The sequence below is a fragment of the Sceloporus undulatus genome, chromosome 4 (assembly GCF_019175285.1).
Source record: "Sceloporus undulatus isolate JIND9_A2432 ecotype Alabama chromosome 4, SceUnd_v1.1, whole genome shotgun sequence".
Lineage (NCBI taxonomy): Eukaryota > Metazoa > Chordata > Lepidosauria > Squamata > Phrynosomatidae > Sceloporus > Sceloporus undulatus.
In genome coordinates, this window is record NC_056525.1 from 13,504,166 (window position 1) to 13,517,964 (window position 13,799).

Below are 13,799 nucleotides of genomic sequence, written 5' to 3' on the forward strand. Positions count from 1 at the left end.
TCCCGTTACTACCTCTTTCTCCTCTTTTTCCCCTCTTCCTTGCCTCTTCTTTCTACCTCCTCCTCCTTCCCCTCTTTCCTCCTCCTGCCTCCTCACTTCTTCTTCCTCTCTACTTCCTCTTCTTCTTCCTCCCTTCTCCATCTTTTCACTTTTTCTACTTACCTACTACCTCTTCTTCTTCTCTCTTTTTCCCCCTTCCCTCCTCCTTCTTCCTCCTCTGCCTCTCTTTCTTTCTCCTCTCTCCTCTTCCCCCTCTTTCTCTCCTCCTCCTACTCCTTCTTCTTCCTTCTCTACTTCCTCTTCTTCTTCCTCCTCTTCTTCTTCCCCTCTTCCTGCCCCTTCTTCTTCCTCTCTACTTCCTCTTCTCCTCCTTCCTCTTTTTCCCCTCTCATCCTATTCTTCCTCCCTTCTTCTTCCTTCTTCTTTCTCCTCTTCTCTCCTCTTGCTTCTTCCACTCTTCCTCCTCTTCTTCCCCTCCTCCTCCCTTTATTTTTTATATTATTTTTCCTATTTTTTTCTCCTTCTTTTCTTCTTTCTCCTTCTCCTTTCATTTTTCTTCCCCCCTTTCTTCCTCCTCTGTTGTTGTTGTGCTGCCTGTTCTGTGTGCCTCAAAACTCCTTTCCACATTATGGCACCTTGGTTATGGAAAAGCAATGAATATGTAATAACCATGTTTAAATATATAACCATGTTAAATATTAAACCCAAAGGATTGGTTATGCAATAAGCCTCTGAAATATGCAAGAAGCAGCCATGTTCAAATGCCCCAATGTGCTGTGTGTGTTTTGGAATGGGGGGGGGGGTGTTTGGCCAGAACGGGAAGTACATTTCTGCCATCTTCTAGGAATAATGCCAAAATGTCCTCCATTTTGATTCATTGCCTAAGAAGAAAACATGCATTTTATATAACATTTTTTAAAAATCACCCAATGTTTTTCACGTGTCCTCCATTTAATAAAATGTGTCCTACATTTTGAAAATGCTGTCTACATTTGTCCTACATTTGTCCTACATTTGTCCTAATTTTTCCGTTTGGAGTCCTGACCTATGGCCCAACCCTAGTTGTACCAGCCAACTTGGGTAGGTAAAAATGCTTTTGTCATTGAGATTTGACGTTACCACACCCTAAATCATTTGTGGGGCGCGTAGGCTACCACTTGTCCGCACTGTAGAGTACCAGCCAAGCTGTTCATACTTAGATGGTTTTGTCATTATAATTCTCTAAATCTCCTTCCCCACACCGAGGAAAGCAAATAAGGAGCAAAGGATGCTTTTTACTGTTTCAAATGGCGGCTGGAAAAGCTTGACTTGGCATTTGGCTTGGGGACTTAGCAAACAGTTAGTTGCCAATGATGTCTGGCCCAAATCTAAAAGGCAGACATCATCTGGCCCTTTAGATTTGGGGTGGATCGGGCCAACCATCCTAAACCCCTATCTTATGTCAAAAAGTACCCCCAAAACACCCCCACAACACCTCTTTCACACAAGAAAGCTGGAAACTTTAAAGCTTTGTTCTTTCGTAGTGTAATTTCACGCCTGTTTACTCAGCAGAGTAAGGTCCACTGTGTTCATTAAAATATGCTTTGCACTGCAGCCTTAAGATACTTTGCTAAACACATACGAATAGGAAAACTAAAAAGAAATAGTTACTACCTCCCCAAAAGAGCCCAGTCTAGAAAATAAGTCCGAACATCCTAAGATAAACATTTCCTTTATTTTAAACCATGTTCCTGAACACATTCCACGACCGAATGGAAACATGTTCAGAAAAGTTCAGTAACATGTTCAAAAATTTTTCCTTTATGCGTCTTGACCATTCACATTTTCCTATCACTCAACTTATTATTGCTCACGGTCTATTCAAAAAGTAAAAAGAGGGATCGGTTGAGGACCATCCAACGTCTTGGCCATGGATTTAAAATAAATAAACGGAGGGAATGGGTAAGTGTTCTGCAGTGAGAGAGAGATGACGGGCCATCGCTGGAAGCTGTAACAGCAAGTAAACTGAACTAACACAGAAGAAAACAAGGTACTACAAAACCTTTTTATAATCCTGGAACCGATAAATCCAAACCCTTTCTGAGACAGACTCTTCAAGCAGGACATTATCCAATTGAAAAGTGGTTTTTTTTTTTTGGAATAGGTTTTAAACAAGGCAGAATTGCATTTCACAAACATGAAACGTTATTTCTTTTAGAGATGAGAATTTCTTTCACAGCTTGGGTTTTCTTTCTTTGAAATTACTGTTTCACTTTTGAGAGCTGGCTTTCCCAGGGTCCCGTCTCTTAATGAGGGCCGAGTACTGACATGCCCAAGCCTTTTCCCAACGTCTCTCCCATTTACCATATATACATATTTACCCATTTCACTTAATGCCGTGAAGGAAAGAGGACATGCAATTGGGAAGACAGTAGCGGCCTCACATCATCATCAGCACATCACCGACCTCACCCCGAGGTCTAGTTTAATGTAGGACAGTGCTTCTTCACCAAGGGTTTCCTTGGCCTCGCCAAAACAACACTACACCCCCCATGCCACAAAGAGTGTATTTGTAAACCCCCCCCCACTTTTTATGTCAATCAAAGGGGGAAAGTGAGAAAAAGGTGAAACACACACTTGTCCGGGACTAGAAGTGACACAATATCACTTCCAGGATTTCTTTGAGTGCTGGTACGCTGCATGGGGGAGAATGGCTCCTCCTTCACAGTTGCCAACCATGCTTTAAATCAGGGTTTGGGGCCCTCAAAATGCTCAGAACTGCTGTTGTATGAAATGCAGCATTTTCCCCCTGCATCCAAGTCCTTTCAAGGACAACAATATGCCAAAATAGAAAACTGGAAGTGATTATGACTCACTTCTTGGTCATGGGCACAGCAGCGGAAGGTGGTCATGGTTAAAAGTGGCACATACTCTCTCTGAAAGTTGTCACCCCTGCTTTAAATGCAAATGTGGGGGGAAATTGGCCTTCAACTGTTTCTTGGCTTCATTACCCATCAATGTCCTACCTAGCATGGCTAATGAGTATGATTATCGGATTAAAGTCAAACCTCTGACAGTCAACGCTTCCCACTCCTATTTCATGCTGTCTAAAATCTATGGCTATATAATTTGTGGAAAAACTGCTTTGCAATCTTGGACACATTAAAAATGTTACTTATTAATTTGTTGTTTGTTAACTTGCCCTCAAATTCAATTTCGACCCATGGCGACTGTGGATGTAGACATCTTCAAGAACCCCTGTCCTCACTGTTTTTCTGCTTAGTTTGTGTCCAAGCCTGCTTTTTTACAATAATGTTCTGCATATAGTTGCATAGGTGAATGGATAAGCTGCACCTTGTCTGAACCCTTTGCCAATGGGAAACATTCTCTTTCTCAATTTTGTCTTACATTAGCCTCTTTCCTGAGTCCAGATTCCAATCAGATGTGTTGGCAACTCCCATGTCTTTAAGGGCATTCATTATCTATGCAGTCAAATGTTTTGCTTATTAGTCTATAAAGTACATGCCTGATTTTCTTTGGGAATTCCTGGTGCTCAGCATAGCCCTCATATGTTTTTCAGTGTGGTCCCTAGTGCCTCTTCAATTCCTGAATCCTGCTTTTGGACCTCCAGGATTTCTCTCTCACTGTATGTTGGCGTCTATATTGCCGAATTTTAAGCATGATTTTGCTTGCATGGACGATTCGTGCTATGGTCGGTGTCGTTTGCTGCCAGTCTTTTGTGTCTCCTTTTTGGGTGGATGAAGACTTTATATTGTTCGTTTCCATCATTTCTCCTTTCCTTACATGAATCACTTCTTCATTTACTTAATCACTTAGTACTTATTTTTATTACTTAGGACTTATACTTCTTCATTTTACTTTTTAATGTATTTATCTGCCATCCTTCAAGCCACAAGCTCTCAGACTGGCTGTTCTAAGGTTAGTAGACCGTCTATAAGCTTAAATCTAAATAAGGAATGTACACACAATGGGAAAATGGATGGTGGTGTGAAAATTAACTTCAGCAGATCCTGGCTTGTTTCTACTTCCTCCGAGCTACAGCAATGGCAGTTGAAACACCCGCATGGTTTTCACCACGCCATTGCAGGCCCAGGCGTTGATGATGGAGGTGTGCCCTAGTTGCTCTTCTTCTCCCTCAGAGGCAAAGAGGGAATGGCACTTGCTAATCTGGAGGCAGGTCCCTCACCAGCCACTGGGTCTTAGACAGATAGAAGTGTGCCTGGTCCTCCTCTTCTCTTTCCTGCTCCTTTCTTCTCCCTCAGAATTCAAGTGTTGTTTGTTTTACCGTGACCTGACAACGGGTAAATCGAAAAACATTGTTTGGTGAATACTGTATATCTCTGGAGCACGGAGGGAATTGGGAATCGGAGGCATTGCTCTGAGTGTTCCAGTCCTACTCTCGGGCAGGTTCCAGATGGTGTTGTACTTGGCGACAGTTGTTCGGCCCTAAGAGGGAGGTCAACCAGGTGTGGTGCCCTCAAGGAGCGGATACTGTCACCAATGTATTCAAACATTTACCTTGAAGCCACTGGGTGAGATCATCCCAGAGACCTTGGGCCGTGTGTTATCATTAGCTGATGACACCCAAATTTATTTCTCTATGTCTCGGGACTGTTTCAGTGACCCACGGAGGATCTCTCCTCCTGATATGACTGCCTGAGGTCGGGTAATGGATCTAGATGAGGGCAAATAGACTTAAGATGAATCCACATCAAATGAAGGTACTCTTTATAGGTAATAACCCCCATCCGGGGGTTAGGGTAAGTCGCCTAGTCCTAGATGGGTGTCCACACTTCCTCTGAAGGGGACTGTGTCGCCAGCTTGGGGGTGATTCTGGATTGTTGCTCAACTGTCTTCTCAGATGAATGACAGCCAGGAGCAGGAGTGCCTGTTTATCAGCTTTGGGCTGATATGCCAATTGTTCCCTACTTGGAGCAGTGGGACCTAGAACACGGTTGTACACACTCTAGTAACTATTGTCTTGAACTTCTGCAATGTCCTACATGGGCAACCCTGTGCCTGTCTGGAAGCTTCAATTGATACAAAAAAATGGGCAGCCAGACTTTTCGCGGAAAACTCCAGGTCTCTGACGAATTACACCTCTTCTAAAGTCACTACATTGGCCCTGCTACTAGCTTCCGGCACCAGTACAAGCTGTGTTTATACCTATCCAGCCCTACATGGCTTGTTCCAGTCAACTGAAGGAAACGCCTCCTCCCATTATAATCCTTCCCGTTACAACCCCGTTCTTGGTAAAATCTTTTACATCAAACAACGAAAAACCAGGGACTGCAGTGACCTCCCGGAGGTCTTTTTCTGTACGGCTCCAAAAGCGTGGAATGATCTGCGGAAAGAGATCGCCATTATCCTCATTGGCGGCTTTTAAAAAGGACCCTTCCCTTCAGGCAAGCTTCCCAGGGATTGATCATGTCCCCGAACCGATTGAATCACCCTCCTCCTATTTCTCACTTGCGGATTTGTGCATTAATTTGATTGTTATTGTTACAATTATTTAACTATATTTTATTTTTAATTTTAAAATGGGAGGGAGGGTTAGGCTAAGGTTTTGTGGGTTATTGTTTATCATTGTTTATCATATAATCATGTTGTTTACCGCCTCATCCCCAAAACGGAAAAGAGGGCAGGATATAAATAACATATTCATTCATGCCTTTCATCCATTTGTGCTGGCTTGGGGGTGGCATGAGAGCATGGGCGTTTAGACGCCACGTGCTCTGATTGCCAACCCCCCAGATAGTGAATGCCGCACCCAACCCCCCCATGGGCAGCTTTTGCAGCGCTCCAGCAGCAGGAGACGCCATTTCTACACTGCCTGCTGCAAAGCGCACTGCAAAGCCGCTTGATGGTGGAAAAAAGGAAAAAGCCAGCCTTTTGCAGGGCTCAAAAAAGAGCAGCATTTTGCCGCCTCCTTTGGCCGCCAGCCAACAACGCCAGATCGGGGTCACCACAGCCCTTGATCCAGCTTTCTCGGCGCAGGGCAGCAGCTCCACTCTTTAAAGCCTCCCCCATAGCTTACAAAAAAAGCCTCTGACCAGTAGGATAGGTCCTTGCCTTGTGATGCCACCAAAGGGGGTGCTTCCTGTCTTAGGTCTCTCCCCCTTCAGTGGTGACCCCTTCAGCAACAAGGGACTTTTCCTCATTGGGTCCAGGTTTTAGTCTACCAGCGTTTCTACCTGCCTCAGCAGGGGCAGGTGGAATTTACTGGAAGAACTTGTTCAGTCAGCTTCATGGGCCGGACCTTACAGAAGTAGCTGTCCCAGTAGTTCACAAAAGAAGATTTCTAGACGTCCCACAGGTGCAGCAATCACTAGGGTGAGCTAGGGCCAACCGGCAATGGTGGCAGTAGCAGCAGCACAGAATCTGATGCTAAGTGGATTTGTAACTGGTTGACCGGACGAACCCAAAGGGTGCTCAACCATGCCACCTTTTCATCCTGGAGAGAAGCGGACCCGTGGAGTCCCACAGGGCTCGTCTGGGCCCAGTACTGTTCAACATCTTTTATCAATTGACTTGGATGGAAAAAAATTGGGGGGACACTATTATCAAATTTTGCAGATGACACCAACTTAGGCGGAATAGCTACTACTCCAGAGGGCAGGATCAAAATTCAAACTGACCTGAATTAGACTAGAAAGCTGGGACCACAGCTAACAGAATGAACTTCAACAGGAGAAAGTAAGGTACTGCCACTTAGGGCCAAAAAAAATGAAATGCACAGATATAGGATGGGGGGACACCTGGCTAAGGGGAGGACAAACCTGTGAAAGGGATTCTAGGAGTCCAATATACCACAAGTTGAACATGAGTTCAACAGTGCGATGCGGCGTGGCAGCTAACAAGGCCAATGCTATTTTAGGCTGCATCATAGACGTATAGTGTCTAGATAAGGGAAAAGAATAGTGCACTCTATTCTGCTCTGGTCAGCCCCACCTGTAATATTGTGTCCAGTTCGGGGGTTGCACATTCAAAAGGACATTTGAGGAAACGGATCGTGTCCAACGGAGGGCGACTAAAATGGTGATTGAAATGTCTGGAAAACCATGCCCTAATGAGGAAACGCTTTGGGAGCTGGGTATGTTTGCCTGAGAAAGAAGTTTAAGAGGGGTGATATGATTAGCCCTATTATTTAAATATTTGAAGGGAAGTCCTATTGAGGAGGGCAGAGACTTGTTTTCTGCTGTTTCAGAGGGACTTAGCCCCGGTAGCAATGGATGCAGCTGCAGGAGAAAACGAGGTTCCATCTCCAACATTAGGAGGAACTTCCTGAGAGGTAAGGGCTGTTGACAGTTGATCAACTCCCTCTGAGTGTAGTGGAGTCTCCTTCCTTGGCGGTCTTCAAGCAGAGGCGGATGGCCCTCTGTCGGGGATGCTGTGATTGTGATTTCCTGCATGGCAGGGGGTTGGACTGGATGGCCCCTGTGGGTCTCTTCCACACTCTATGCTTGTCTGATTCTATGAATGCTGTCACCTGCCTCTCCCTTTATAGGTTGTTCTGGGGCTTCATTTTCCCAGGAGCCCAGCCCTTATATTTTGCCAGTTTTTCTGACTGCTGCAACTGGGGTGGGTAGTTTGAACATGCTGAATGTGAAAGAAATTGCTGTTGTGACAGCTTTTGGACCTGTTCTGCAAAGAAGTAGCTGTCTCCAGTAGTATCCAGAAGATTCCAGAAATCTCACAGGTTTTGCAGCAATAGCAGCCAACCTGAGCAATGCATTTTGGGCAATACAACATGCGTAGTGCATCCAGGTCAAGGAAGTAGTAATGTTATTATATTCTGCTTGGTCAGATCTCTTTGTCCAGTTCTGAGCAACACAGTTTAAGAAGGATTACTGACACGCAGGACATGTCCAGAGAAAGAGCACCCACGGTGATCACCGTCTGGAAAGCCAAGCCTTCCGACGCGACTTACTTGTGACAGCTTGGTATGTTTAGCTTGGAGAAGAAGGAAGACAAAAAGTGACATGATAGCCAACTTTTAATATCTCAAGGAATTGTCAGTGGAAGATCTGAGCCAGCCTGTTTTTCTGCTTGCTACAGATGCCTGAACCAACAAACAGTGGATTCAACTGAGACAGACCCTAAACATTGAAAGAACAGTGTTTTTAACCGTTAATAGGGAGAAATTTGCTTTGGAATTAAACATGGCGCCTATTGGACTAACCTAAATTTACACTCCGTTGTCAGAGCTAACGGATCCAGCTGAATAATGAATGGCCTTTTTTCACTTTGGGACAACTGAAACAAGCTTTTCAGTGTCAGGCTCTAAAAGCTGCACCTCCCCTATTGCTTTAAGGGGAGCTAAGCCTGGTTTTGACGCCCTCCTTTCTAGTGAGTCCTTCTTTATGCAAAAAGTGCTTTACCATGAGGAACTGGAAGCTCCCCACCTGAGTAATTTTTCTCCCAATACAGTGTTTTTAAATTATTCAGTCTAATACTTGGCAATTACCATTACTCATATTAATACTAAACTAGGTTTATTTCCCATTAGCAGGGTCTATTTTTGGAACTCTAAAATACAGCTTCAAATTTAAAGGTTCTTCGTTTTCCTAGAGCACTTTGATTTTTAACTGCATTCAGGAATTAATTGGGTATGGAAAACACTCAGCTCTTTTGTAACCAATTCTTGCCACATATTTGAAGCAGTTGGCAGCTATTTAGGGAAGCCCAAAGCCTAATTTCCATGGGAGCTGGACAAGGAGAATTCAACTGTGATTTACAGGGGCACTCTGTCTTGCTCCGTGTTAGAGTTGGTGTGTTTTTATTGTTGTTGCTTATTTATATAGTGCCATCCATCTACATGGCGTTACCCAAAAACGTTGGTAATAACACAAGGTTTATTTAGAAATATGAGAAAAGACGACACACAAATACACAAGAACAATTCAGTACTAGACTCCATACAAAGCTAATTAAAATGGATCTCTGGAAATGAAATAGTAAAGGCTTAGGTGTAGACGAGTGGATATTACCACTCCTGGTAGAGGAACCCATGGAAAGTGGGGTGTGGCACAGATGTTGAAGACGATACTGAAGAAGACGAAGAGCTCAGATGGTTGGGACCAGACTCCAGTAGTCGCTCACCACAATTGCAAATTGGACATGTGCCCGACTGGGATATATATCCTGTTGGTACTTAAGGGGGTACTTACATGTTTCCCGTACGCAGTACAAAGCGTTGATTGCATTGCCATGGAATTGACAACAAATGGGCAATTTCAGAAAATGTTTTAACTCCAGAGTAACAAACAGTGATTGGACTGTAGGCTAACCCCAAGATACGCTGAATAGGAAAAGGTTGCTGGAACATGACAGACGGGAAGTTAGGAGATATGGTCTTACTCATTTTAGTTCAATGGAGTTACTTTTTCTCCCAGTGCAAGAGGATATGCGAGAAAGCCTGGGGAGCGTTGGAGTGATCAGCAACCATTCTGCATTTATTGTGTATATTATCTAGATCCTCCACCATAGGTCAACATGTTGTCTTCCTATGGGAAGCGTCTACGCACTTCCAAAGATCATCATGACTCTTAAAAACAGCCTGATCCACGATATGACCATATAAAAAATATGAACAACTATACAGATGCTGGGTATGCTAACAATGGTCGTGCTTTATAGGTAAAACAATCAAGCATAGTGGGTCCTTCAAAGCATGCACGTCTACAAAATATATGTATATACAGAGAGAGGAGAGAGAGGGAAAGAAGGAACAATAAAAATAAAAAATTATACAATACAATTATAAATCAACAATTAGCCAGACAAACATACAAAAAATAACACTATTATACAAACCAGACTAAACAAACTACATATAATAAAACTATTTTTGCTGTTTCCTTCAACATCACTTTCTGACTAATGGCAACCCTAAGGATCACCCCCATATTCCTATCACTCAAACCACTATATGAATGGCTATAAACAAGATCATAAAAAACATATACCACGATGAATTAAAAACAAATTACAACTAAATGCCAAAAATGCATCTTTATCAGAAGATGCCAGCCACAGAGCTGGCAAAATGTCAGAAAGAAAACTCTGCTAGAACCATGGCCACCTACGTCTGAAAAACCCACAAAAACACCTATAAAATCCAAATGCTTGGAAAAAACACAATTTAAAAAATAATGAGCAAGGAGGCAGTCTGCAAATGTACTCACGAAGCAATTCCAGCGTATGGTGGACGCGGCAAGTGAAATGGAGGCTGAAGCAATATGAGGAAGGAAAAGGAAAGTTGGCTTGGGTAGGAAGCCGGAAGTTCCTATTAATCACGATCTCAAGGCAGTGATAAAAACGAAAGAACTGGCCTGCAAAAATGCAGGCACCAGCGAGCTAGGTTGGTAGGCTCTGAATGTTAAACAAGAACCTTTACTCAACCCTAGAAAGAATGAATGATTTCAAAAAAACGTGGGTGGGTAAACACGACAAAATGATGGGCTGACAAGATCAACTTTGCAAAGAAGAATGTTGAATGGAAAATAGAGAACCTAAGGTGAAAAAAAAAAGGGAAGGCACTCAAAAAGACCAATAATCAAGGCACGAACGACCCAAGGCACTGACACATAAGTCTTACGCCGACGAACAACAGAGAGGAGGTCTGATTTGGCAATGTTATAAAGAAAAACGGACATGACTTGCTACAGCCCCACCGGTGAGGCACAAAAGGATAAAGAGTAAAAAAATAATGCCAAAGACCAGTGATTCCTTCACCCGGAATAAAATGGGAAATAATACAATGACAGTCGGGGAGAAGTATGTTGTAAAAAAAAGGTTTGGAGGAACAAACAATAAGTAGTTCGTACTTTGCCTGTTAACTTTCGCAAGATGAAGATCCATGTTGAGATAACTGGAAGACATGCGTACATACAGTGCTTGATGTCAGAAGAGCGTTTTGGACTGAAGTAATACAGCTGTTCTTTTCTTGAACGGAAAGGTATGGGATTCGAACAATAACCCAATATATGACTGACCATACACATAGGGTTGCCATAAGTCACGGACCTCCGAAACTGGTACAAATGTAGGACAAAAACATAGGACAAACATTTTCAAATGGAGGACACATTTTTAAAAATGGAGGACACTGCAAAAAAATGAGTTTTTTTTAAAAAAAATTCATATAATGCATGATTCTTAGGATGATAAAAATGGGAGGACATTTGGACCTATTCTAGACAGATGGCAGAAAATGTGCTTCCCTTCTGGTCAAACCAGAACGAGACGGAACGAGTGGAAGAACGCCGACGGAGCGGAAGAGGAGAAGAAGAAAAGGAGGAAACGAGGAGGAGGAAGGAAGAGGGGAGGAAAGGAGAAGAGAGGAGGAAGAAGCCAAAAAAGAAGAGAAAGTAGACGCAGGAAGGAAAAAGGGGAGGACGAGGGGAACGGATGACGGGTAGGAAAAAGAAGACGGAGGACGGAAGAAGAAGAAGGGGAGGAAGAGGAGGACGGAGGAGCGAGGCGGGAGACCAGAAGAAGAGGAAGGAAGAGGAGAAAGAAGAGGAGCAAGTGCAAGGCCAGGGAAAAAAAGGGCTCCCTTGGAGAGAGCGACCCTTCCTACTCTGCCTTGGAGCTGCCTGGCTGGCGGAGGGAAGCTCCACAGGCAGGAGAGAGAAGGGTCTCCCTTGGAGGAGGAGACCCTTCTCTCCCTGCCTGAGCCTGCCTGGCCGGCGGGGGCGGGCCAAGCCCCAAAGCAGGGAGAGAAGGGTCTCCCTGAACGGAGAGGGAAGAGACCCTCTTCTCCCTGCCCTGGAGCCTGCCTGGCCAGCGGGCAAAGCCCCAAGGCAGGGAGAGAAGGGTCCCCTGGAGGAGAGACCTTCTCTCCCTGCCCTGAAGCCTGCTGGCCGGCGGGGAAGCCCAAGCAGGGAGCAGAAGGGTCTCCCTTGGGGCAGGAGGCCCCTTCTCTCCCTGCTCGAAGCCTGCACGGCGCGCCTCCACGGGCGAGGCTTGAACTGCGCCCACGCCTCATAGGGCCAGCGGGCAGCCGCGCACGCACTGCCCCACTTCCTCCCCATACCTGCGGGCTGGGCGGCAATTCAAGCCCCTCGCCCTGGAGGCGAGGAAGAGGAGGAAGCGAGCTGGAAGGAGGAGGTGGTGGCGCCGCAGCAGTCGCATTCGCGGCAGCGGCAATGGCCGGAGCGGGCCCCCCAAAGGGGACCAGGCACGGGTGGGGGCCCAAACGGACCTTGACGGAGGGCCCCCCCAAAGCGTGCTACTGGGGGGGGGGCGGGTTATGGCAAGCCTACATACATACCAGCTGTTACAATTTGGCAGGAACAGTCCTGATTAATCCACTATTGTCCCACTTTTTCAGTTGCTTTTAAAATGTCCCAGTTTCTTTCCTCTCCTCCCACTTCCCCCCTTTCTGCTCCTCCTCCTTCTTATTTTAAATATTTATATGCTGCCTTTCTCCCAATAATGGGACTCAAGAAAGCTAACAACATTTTAAACAACACAGGTTAAAAACACTAGAAAAGTTAAATGAAAGTATAAAATATTCACTTAAACTATCATATATTAAAACAAGTGAAAATACTAAAATATATTAAAACAATAAAAATAAATAACCATATACAGACTTAAAAATTTCAAAACCAGCACCACACAGCATAAAGAACCCAGCCTCAACAGTATGTCAAGGGCTGATGGCACAAAAATGTTTTAACCTGCTGCCAAAAGGAGATCAAGGACAGGCCAGCCTGGCCTCTCTGGGGAGGGAGTTCCAGAGTCTGGGAGCAGCCACCGAGAAGGCCTTTTCCCTTGTTCCCACCAAATGAGTCTCAGAAGGTAGTGGGACAAGGAGAAGGGCCTCCCCGGGTGATCTTAAAACTCTAAAGTGCTCATGCAGGGAGATATGGTCCTTCAGATAGCTTTAACGTCTTTCATTTGCTGCAAACGACTGTATATACTCATGTATAAGTCTGGAAATTTTTGTCAAAAAATTGACCCCAAAAAGCTGGGCTGACTTATCCACAGGTAAATGTAAGTAATATATTTTAACTCTTCTCTTTCTCTGAGTAGAGCTGCAAAAGGTAAGAGCTTAGTACATCCTGGGAGCACCTAAAAGAAGCAACAAGCCTCATTCCACCATGATGCTGCTTCTGGCCTTTTTGAATGCTTGGGTGGGAAAATGACAGTGTGGCAGCTCTTTGGTGCTTCCCCTCAAAGGAGTGCCATGGGCTTAGAAGGATTTGAATAAGACATTTTTTTATGAAGACAGTAAACTTTGTCCTTTACATCCTTTGTTACATGCCCCTAAGTTTTATCCTTGACTTATCCATGAGTCATATCAAAGTCCATAATTTTGGCCCCAAAACTTACCCTCAACTTATACATGAGGTCAACTTATAGTCAAGTATATATGGTAAGTTGAAAATGCAAAAGTAGTTCATGCTCAATTGACCTAGCAAGGGGAGAGGAGGGAGGAAGAACCTTGCTTTCCCAGTAGGCTCAGGCAAAAGCAAACCTAGGTTGTGTGTTCTTTCTCATAAATAACTTTTGTAAACTTGTCCACACTCAGATATTGCTTTGGCATACATACGCTGTTTTTCATGTGTTGGAGAGTGTGTGATGGCATATTAATTTCTGGGCCTAGCACAGCCTTAGTACATAGAACACTTCAAATTGCCCATCTCCTTGCCGCTGATTGTTTTTGACTGTTTTGATTGTTTTAATGGTATTTTATTATGATATTGTGTTGGGAGGGAGGGAATAATGGGATGTATTTTATAATGTATGATATATTTTATATTGTACAGTGGTTCCTTCCCTTACGC